Genomic DNA, 9660 nt, shown 5'->3' with positions numbered 1-9660 from the left:
CCTGCCTTTGTGAATCTTTATTGGCAAGACTGGCAATTTGAACAAGTTATTACAAAAATCTCTGAAAGCTACAGAGCATTGTTCCAAGGTATTACTGGAACTCACAACCATCCTGTGAGAGGGTGAAATAAAACTAATTCAGGTTTTCTAATCTATAATGACACTGAAGCATAAACATATAAAACAACTTGCCCAAGCACTCATTAGGCCATGATTAGTCCCCATGGATGGTGGAACTGGGATTTATACACGGATTTTCCAGTTGCTAAGATTAGGACTTCCATCCAGTGCTATTCCCCATTTTTTTCTCCAGCCTCAATCATGGCCCTAGATTCTTTATTGAAACGACCAATGACAACCATCAGCTCCAAAATCTAAGGGAGAACGAATAAAGAGCCTATATCATCCTGAAAACTACTGGGATTCTTAGTTCCTTTAGTCTTCTACTCCTGTTCATACTGCTCTTCAATGTCTGCTTTGCTACACCTGAAAAAGGCTTCTGCAATTTTGTATTTCCCCCTCCTCACTTTTGCTGTTGGCTCTAAGGATAGCCATGAGAGCAATGTAAAAAGTAGGTCATTTTACTTAAGGAGAGAGAGAGGAAGAGGAAAGGGGGAGTGGGGGAGAGAGAGCGAGCACTAGGGAAACAACAAACCTGGATAAAAATTGAAGTATGAAAAAAATCAATTTTTATTTTAACCTGGGACAGGTCCCTGTCCCTCTCTGACTTTCAGTTCTTCACATATAAAATAAAGTTGTAAATCAGATGATCTCTATGTCTCCTCCAGTTCTGAGAGCCAACTACTCAGAATTGATTCAGGAAACAACTTCTACTTCTTCCAATACCAGGTACTTTTGAGAACTTAATGCAAGATTGACTCCAGTAGTTTGAAAACCTTAAAAGTCTTGTCAGCTAAACAAAACCTGCTTCCCTTTCCTCACACCATGCCTCAAGTTCCCTCCACTGGAGACTCACAGGATTATACCGATTCAGAAAGAACTATTGAAGTTATATAGTCCAGCTCTCCCCACACTTCAATGTGTGAACCCATCTCCCGAGTCTTGTAGAATTGCACACTCTGATTCAAGGGGTTAGGCTGGGCTAAAAGTCCTGCCTTTCCAACATGCCCTCATATGACACTGATGTTGCTGGTCTGCAGAGGTCATTCTGAGTAGCAAGACACTCTTTCATCCTTGGCTGAATTTTAATCCTATCCAGCATCCCTAAATGGTCTCCAGTCTCCCTTAAATATCTTCCCTTCTAAGGAACTCCCTGTCCTTTCAGAGAGCTGTTATTTTCAGTGAGACAATTCAAAGAATCATTACAAATCTTTTTTTGTTAACTTTTACTCCATATTCACCTTTTGCAGTGCCTTTATTGGGACCAAAGAAGCAACACAAAAAAATGTTCATTTTACCTTCCATGTGATAGTCTTTTAGAGATGTGCAAACAGTTCTGGATATTGCAGCCCAGCCAAGTTTTCTTTCCTCCAGGCTAAATCCTCCCCAAGTCTTTTCACTATCCCTTTTATTATGTCTTAGCTCCTTGTCATCTTAGTTACCCTCATCTGACTCTTCTGAAAATTCCAACTTACTCAAATACCCTCTTTGAGTCTACATTTTTATCATGTTGTCAAAGGGATAGTTTGCTATATATTTATTATTCAGAACAAATTGTGTGAAAAGGCATTTAAAAGAATAAAAATGGAAATTGACCATGAAACATTAAAAAATAGTCAATTTTTACCCAAATTAAAATAACTATATTGTGCCCCAAATGTGTCCAGTGTTGGCAAAGTTTGGGGGACATGTATACTCTCAGTCTCAAACTGTAAATTTAACAGTCCTATTTGAGGCCTGGAATATGAAAGGTGAATTTAACTCTTTTTTTATATGTCTCACAAATGTTTATTTAAAAAGAGGAATTAAAAAGAAGTATCGTTGTCTCTCTATAGCAAACTTGAATTCAACCCAGCATAGATTAAAAATATTTGAAGAAAAAAATATAATACACATAAGAAAACATAGCATAACAACTATTTCCGTAGCATTAACATTGTATTAGATATTATAGGTTATCTAGAGATGTTTTAAAGTATATCAGATGTGTGTAGGTTATATGCAAATACTATACTATTTTGTATCAGGAACTTGAACATCTGTAGATTTTGGTATCTACAGGAGTCCTAGAAACAATCCCCTACAGATGCTAAGGGAAAACCATATGTTAGAGTTAATTTTTTAAAATCTTTTTTTTTTGTAGAGACAGAGTCTCACTTTACCGCGCTCGGTAGAGTGCCATGACGTCACAGGACTCACAGCAACCTCTAGCTCTTGGGCTTCCGCGATTCTCCTGCCTCAGCCTCCTGGGCAGCTGGGACTACTCGGTCTTTTGGCTAAGATCAAGTGTAGTATCTGTTCTTATCAGTTTAAAATCTCGTTTTTTGACCCAAGAATTCTACTTGTATGAATCTAGTAACTGAAAATATTTTTATCCCAAATTTTTCTTCTTTATTTCAAATTTAGTAATACAACTATTACTACTACAGTAATATAACTATTACTACTACAATACTTAGGAGGTCTGACAATAAGTTTGTGAACTCATCCTAAAAAATGTACTGGATACCTCCTTGCTGAATATCATTATTATCACCTTCAAAATACTCCCCTTGGGAAGCATGCACCAATACCAGCACCTAGTCCAACATTCAGAGTAATTTTCTAACTCTTTTTCTGAAATGGTCATGAAAGATGTTGTGTTACCAATAATGTCCTGAATGTCTTCAAAATGTCTTCCTTTCAATATATCCTTTATTGTGGGTAACGAAAAAAGTTACTAGAGGCCAGATCAGGTAAGTAGGGAGGGTTTTCCAATACAGTTATTTGTTTACTGGCTAAATATTCATTCAGTTGATGCCATGTGAAGTGATGCATTGTCCTAATGCAGGAGCTGTGAGTTATTAGGCAAGATTTTCAGTTTATATTTTTTTAATTATTTCTCTATTGATGTTTACTTTGTATAGTACACTTCTCATGGTTCAATGAACTTTTTTCAATGTCTTCATCAGTTCTGCTCATCATTGGCCACCCTGACCTGCCATCATCAATGACACTTTCTCTTCCCTCATAAAAATATGTTTAATCCCTTTGTACACTACCATTTTCTTCATGTCATTATCCCCATAAACTTGGACTAACATGTCCCTCACATCACTTCCACTTTTGCTAAGTTTAACTAGAAATTTACAAATGTTTGTTCATTGCTCTAATTCAAGCTCTGACATTCTCTTGATGGCACACAAAAGCACACAACATAATAATGAATGTCACTAAGCAAGACACCACCACATGTTGACACAAACACGACAGGAGACACTGATGTACTGAGGTTATGAAACCTTACTGAATTGTTTGTACAGGGCTGCCAATGTAAGCACACAGTGACAAGTTTGTGAACTCACTTGTCAGATCTGTATTGAGCACTTAATATATAACCAACACACATGTTAACCTGTAATAACCTTGAAGTAGATACTGTGATTGTTCCACTTTTTATAGGAGTGGAAATGGTGACTCAGAAAGGCTAGATATGTTCTCAACATCACATAGCCAGCAAGTAGGGGGCCTGGACACTTAAAGTTCTGCTAACTTTATTTTACATTTCTGTCTCTTCTACCTCTCCACTGCTATCATCTAAACCAAGTGATTGTCACCCCTCATTTGAACTGCTATAATAGCCTTATGTTCCCTCATCTTCTCTATCTCTATCCATTTCTTCTTTGCAGCCAACAGATATCTTTCTGAAGACGCTGAAATGCTTAAAATGTTTCACTGGCTTATTTAATAGCAAACTAAAACAAAAACAGAACAAAGCCACTGGCATAGCCTACAAGTCTTTACATGGTCCCAATATCATAAACCTACTCTCCAGGATCAGTGGCACTCCACCTGCTCCTCATGGGTACCCCCTCCCTCCCTCCCAGGACATTTGCACATTCTTTTAGCTTTGCCTGAAATGCTTCTCTTTCAGCTTTTACCTCCAATACTTCATGTTTTAGTTTCTACGTATCCCTCTGATCTCATATCTAGATAACATCTTCTATCACTCCCAATAAAATATCTTTTTCATGTAAACTTGTTAGAATTTTACTGCCGCGGACCACCCTGTCGGTGGGCTTCAGTCCGAGGGAAAGCAGGGAGAAGGAACGAGGAAGGTTGAGAGATCGGCGAAGGAATGACAGTCTGACACACTACGGGTTAAAGTATGCAGCTGCAAATTTTACTGAGAGCATATGTTGGTATTTATACATTTTCTTTCCAAGGTTAAAACAATGCAATCTTTATTTTGCTTATGCTTGCAAATTATTTTTGTGTCTGCATATGCGGTTTATCATGCATTACATGTTTTCAAGGTTTTCGCTCTCCGGAGGGTGGTTTATCAGTAACACCTGCTTACTCCCTCTTTAGGAATGTCAAGGCTTGCAACTCCTCTCAGTCCTGCAACTCTTCTCAGTTTCTTATAATCTTTTTTAAAACAGCTGGACATATTCTTTTATGTATAATGCTTGACTACTTCTATATATATTTTCTATATATTTTTACTCCTATTAGTAGCTATACTTTGATTCATAATTAATTGTTTGTCAAACATTAAAATACTCTATTGATTTGTATTACATATGAAAATTAGTGAAGCAAGATGTTTGAACAAATCCTTATTGTGGGAGGTCATGTCTTGTAAAAGTTCTGCTTATGCATTCATTCTGTTTTTTCTGTCCCCACTGATATTTATGGTGGGAAAAACCTCTTTGTGTGCTCATTAGTGGTGCCGCTGAGTCTAGCAAGCTCATGAGGTTGTGTTATATTTGGATCAACAGTGTATTGTGTTCTTTTTTAAGAAAGTACATATACAGAATGACAAACACATGAATAGATGCCACAATCTTTAAACTTAAGCGGGTAACTGAGCATGCTAGGCAACATTTCTGATGCTGTGCATACTGGGGGCGCTGGGGGCTAAGCTCCATGGAGCACAATCCACCTTCCCGTCGTTCTAGAACGCGGACAGCGCTGCCTCACTACGGCTGTGGTGCCGTGGGTGCAGCATTTTACCTTATTGTGTGATTAGTTGATTAGTCTGTCTCTCTAACTGGGTCACAAAAAGCCCCCTATTTTTGTTCAAAATACCATCCACAGTACCTGATCCACTGAATGTTGTTATCTACAGGTAACCTTATTATACCCATATAAATAATACTAATATGGCAAATGGCCCCTTATTTTATTCTGTGGCCTAATTTATATCAGTACAATCTGAGTATGATCTAAGTAAAGTACTTTGACAAGTTCTGTTAACTTGGGTGCATTAAATTTTATTGTTTAACTTAAATCAAGAAGTTCCTTAAAATGTGAACCCCAGAATTGACAATACCAGCTATGGACTGACCCTTGGGTGAGTATATTGTATCTATAGGAAGACTTTGTTTAAAAGTAGACACCACGGAAATGCATGGCTCAGTAATTTATATGAAAATATCATAGCTTTTGTTACATGGTGATTCTGAGCCATAACTCAGCATAATGGCCCTACATTCAGCCTGCACAGGGTTAGGTCTAGTACAAGTCCTTGCATCGACTATAATTAGCTATGTAAGTTTTAGAAGCATGTAACCTTTCCAAACCTGGCTTTTTTCATCCATAAAGCATGGGTAATAAAAATACCTCCTCTTTGGGTTGTTGCAAGGATTAGAGATTTCAAAAGTGCTAAACTCAGTGCTTGGCATGGGAATACTCCATCGTGGAAATTGGCATTGCTGCTGCTGATGATGATGATAATGATGATTTCCCCTGGAGAGATGAGGTGCTTAAATAAATGGTAAGATTTAAGCAGTAACAGGACAGAAAATACAGAAAGTAGGGGCTTTTATCTCCTTTAAGACATACTACATAGTCAGGTGCTGACTTTATTGAGCCACATTCTGATCTGCAGAGAAAACTGTATATTCTGGATGTGGCTCAGGCATCCACTTTCATAGAGAAGTAATTACCAGAGCCTTTGTCTGTTAGTGTTTTAAGCACCCTTAGTAATTCTGTTTCCAGTCAGTAAAAGTCATTGAGATTAGAACTGAGTCTGACTTCCATTTCATCAAAGAATTCAGAAAGAAATCAAAAGCCATCCATGATTCTCATCATTGATAAGTGACATCTCCTGCCACAGATATTCCCACAAACTTTCTGTGAAACTGTGAATCTGAAGATGCATCTGCAAAATTAATCTAAATCAAGGGCTCTTCTTCATTCTTGCTTATAAATATGCCAGAACGCAAATCCACTGGGCTTCACAAAACAAAGCACAGGATTGATTATCAAGGTGAAAGAATTACCGTGATTAGCCAAGTGCCATCAATATTATGGAATACATTAAAAATAAATGAGGAGTTGGCCGTCATAACAATTCTCTCACTTCAGTGATGAGGAAACCTATTTTCTTAAAACGTGGCCAAAGGATACAAATAGGCCTTTATCTGAAAAAAGAAAAAAAAACAAAAACATACAAATGGCCAACAAACATATGAAAAGATGCTGAATATCATTAGTCTGTATCTGTTCAAACTGGAGCTAACACTCTTATTCTGGACCAACTACTGCATCATAGAACTTCCTTTCTTGTTTTAGATACTCTACTTTTCATTAATGTTAGCCAAGGACATGAGTATTTCCTAATGCTCTAGGATGCCAGAGCTGAGAATAGGAATGTTATTACTTCTGAACTAAAGTTTTGTTTTTACTAACACACTTCTCTGGGGAAACTGTTCAAATTGTTAGTATCTACAAGTACTTTCTTACGAGATGGTAAGAATTTCCCTGATTATTCCTTTGACAAATGTGGTTGCTTTCTAGCTAGTCTTAGTTGTCACAATGCCTCTGTATTTTTGGCCATTTCACTAAATGAATCCTCATTGCCTGGAATAGTACTAGGAATAAGAAGAAGTCCCCCAGAAAAATGAGACTGAGAAACTGATACCCCGCATAGTCATATATTTCCAGCAGTTTTATGACCATGATTCAGGTGGTAGAATTTTTCATCTTATCCTAGATAGTGATAGTATATTATAAAACTTTTGTCTTCCAGTCACAAGTGACACAGAAAATAAGAAAAGTAAAGAAGAGAAAAAAGCTTTTGAGTTTACTGAGAGTTTTTGGTTGTTACCTCAGTATAAACTAGCCCAATTTTCTAATTGAGAACTGGGTATGAATGTAGAGTATTTCTATAACAAGAACTCTAAAATATTTGACATTTTTCTAGGGACCAGTTGGAGAGCAATGAGAAAAATTTTATTAGAAGCTGAAAATATCCATGTGAGGAGCTCATAACTTGTTGTTTTAGTGTATAGATTTCTGAGGCAAAAGGAGCCACATCTGATGGAGAGAATATACCTCTGTTCTCTAATATAGAGGATACTTTGCACCACCCAGAGATCCTGCACTTTTAACTTGAAGCTATAAGTAGGTAGGAATGTTTGGTTATCTCCAATGGAAGAGGAAAAAGAATATTTTGTCTGCAAGAAAAAAAGTAAAAATAAACTAAATCCTGGTATCCAGAGGAGAACAATGCATAGTCATTATTTCTGTTTACTAAATGTTTTTGGCTTTCTCTTTAGAAGCACTTGATGAAGTGTTTCCTCTTTCCTTCTTGGGGTTAGCAGTGGCCATGGAACTTGATTCAGCCCTGAAATGTGAATGAAAGTGGTGTCAGTCATTTCCAGGCTGAATATTTAAAAACCAGGAATCTTCCTTTGGAACTATGAAAACACCATTTGGAGCCAGTATTCCAATGTAAGAAGAATTCAGCCAGAAAACCCTGGTTGGACATGTAAAATCAGCAAGAGGCAAAACTTCACCCTGGATGAAGGGCTCAACTACAACTTAAACTTTACCTTAGAAATGAAAACAATGTAACCTAAACATCTGTACTCTCATATTAATCTGAAATTTAAAAAAAGAAAGAAAGAAAACTTCATTTACTTTAATGAACTCAAATTTGGAAATTTTTGTTACTGGAATACAATCTGACCACATGAGTAACACACTGTGTGAGTGTCAACACTTCCTGTATTCCTGTGTCCCTATCATGGCCGGGATCATACGTATTATGGTAATGATTGCACATGCTGATACAGGTAACAATGCTATGATAGTGGCTGGAAGGATTAAGTGCTCAGTAGATATTAGTATGATTATTTTTTTTAAATAGATTTTAGTAGATGCTACTGGTACCCTCATATCACATCTCAGTAGCCCACTAGATTTTAGCCACAGCTACAAAGGGTGGCCCTGTACAAGCTCAGACTTACCTATGCTGATAAGTTTGCACCTTAAGTTCATGCTGCATTTCTATTTTTCTAATCCATAACCTTTCTGACACAAGGAAGCTGGTATAACCCAGGAACAAGAGCAGAAATACACGTAGTTATTTCCTCTGAGAGCAACCCTCAGACAATAGGGGACAGAAATTGGTGAATAAATATTCATTTCTTCTCTGGTCACTTACCAGGAAACCCAGTGGAATTGAGTCCCCATTGTTGCTCTCTTAGGTTTCTGCACATTCGTTTTCCCTATGTCCTTGGGTATCACTTAAATATATTGTCCAATATTTGAAAGTGACTTTCATACCCTCTTTCACTCCTCTGAGGCTTCTTTAGGCAAAAGATCTCCACTGGCATCCAACACTGCTTACAGGATAATGAGCCTCTCACCATTGTCACTGTCTCCAGGCCGCTAAAAAGTGGTGACCTGGGGCCTAGATATCCATATACTTTCTCAACATCTATTCTGACTTATTCTACCGTACTAAATACTAATGAAAACTGAGAAGTACTTTTCACATTAAGTCTTCTGACGCCAATAAAAATAAAGACGTTCTCATTATTAGATTCTTATTACAATTATTCTGTTGCATATCTTATTTAAGATATTATATTATGTTAAATAATTTATATTGACTATTTTACAAGGAATGAATTAATTCTCCTAGTAATCTTATAAGGCAATGCTGTTATTTTACTCATTTTGCTGATAGGGTAACAGACTGACAGAGACTAAACATGATCCTTATGATCACACAGCTAGCAGGAAGCCAGGTGAGGATCTGAACCCCAAACCTACAGAAGCAGCCATGTCTTCATCACATCCATAGCATCTCACTGTGTTGAGCCCATTACTCCATCCTGTATCAGACATCATTCTATTTGATGAGACCTACTCTGTCACATGATGCCTTTGACTTGTTACTCATTAATTTCTTGCTCTAGGCATTAAAAAGTACTTCCCTCCACCCCAAGTTTAGAATATACTACTATTCACCTTTATCATTTTAAAGACCCTTATATCTTCAGTGAGATATCTTATTTTAATATTTGAACTATTTTCCTATTTAATGAGAAATTATATCAAAGTTTGGGTTTTGGTTTGTTTGCGTGTTACAGAGAGTCTCACTCTGCTGCCCAGGCTAAAGTCCCATGGTGTCAGCCTAGCTCACAGCAACCTCAAAATCTTGGGTTCAAGCAATCCTCCTGCCTCAGCCTCCTGAGTAGCTGGAACCAGAGGTGCCCATCATAACAGCTGGTTAATTTTTAGGTAGAGACAGGGTCTCACTCT

At 37.3% G+C, this 9660-nt stretch overlaps 1 pseudogene; it reads left to right on the top strand.

Annotated features, from left to right (window-relative positions):
* Positions 1-2379: 2379 nt before the first annotated feature.
* LOC128569458 (uncharacterized) lies at positions 2380-2491 on the top strand (annotated as a pseudogene).
* Positions 2492-9660: the final 7169 nt, after the last annotated feature.

The sequence above is a fragment of the Nycticebus coucang genome, chromosome 17 (genome assembly GCF_027406575.1).
Source record: "Nycticebus coucang isolate mNycCou1 chromosome 17, mNycCou1.pri, whole genome shotgun sequence".
Taxonomy (NCBI): domain Eukaryota; kingdom Metazoa; phylum Chordata; class Mammalia; order Primates; family Lorisidae; genus Nycticebus; species Nycticebus coucang.
Note: the sequence above shows the minus strand (reverse complement) of the source record. Positions and strands in the feature narration are given on the sequence as shown.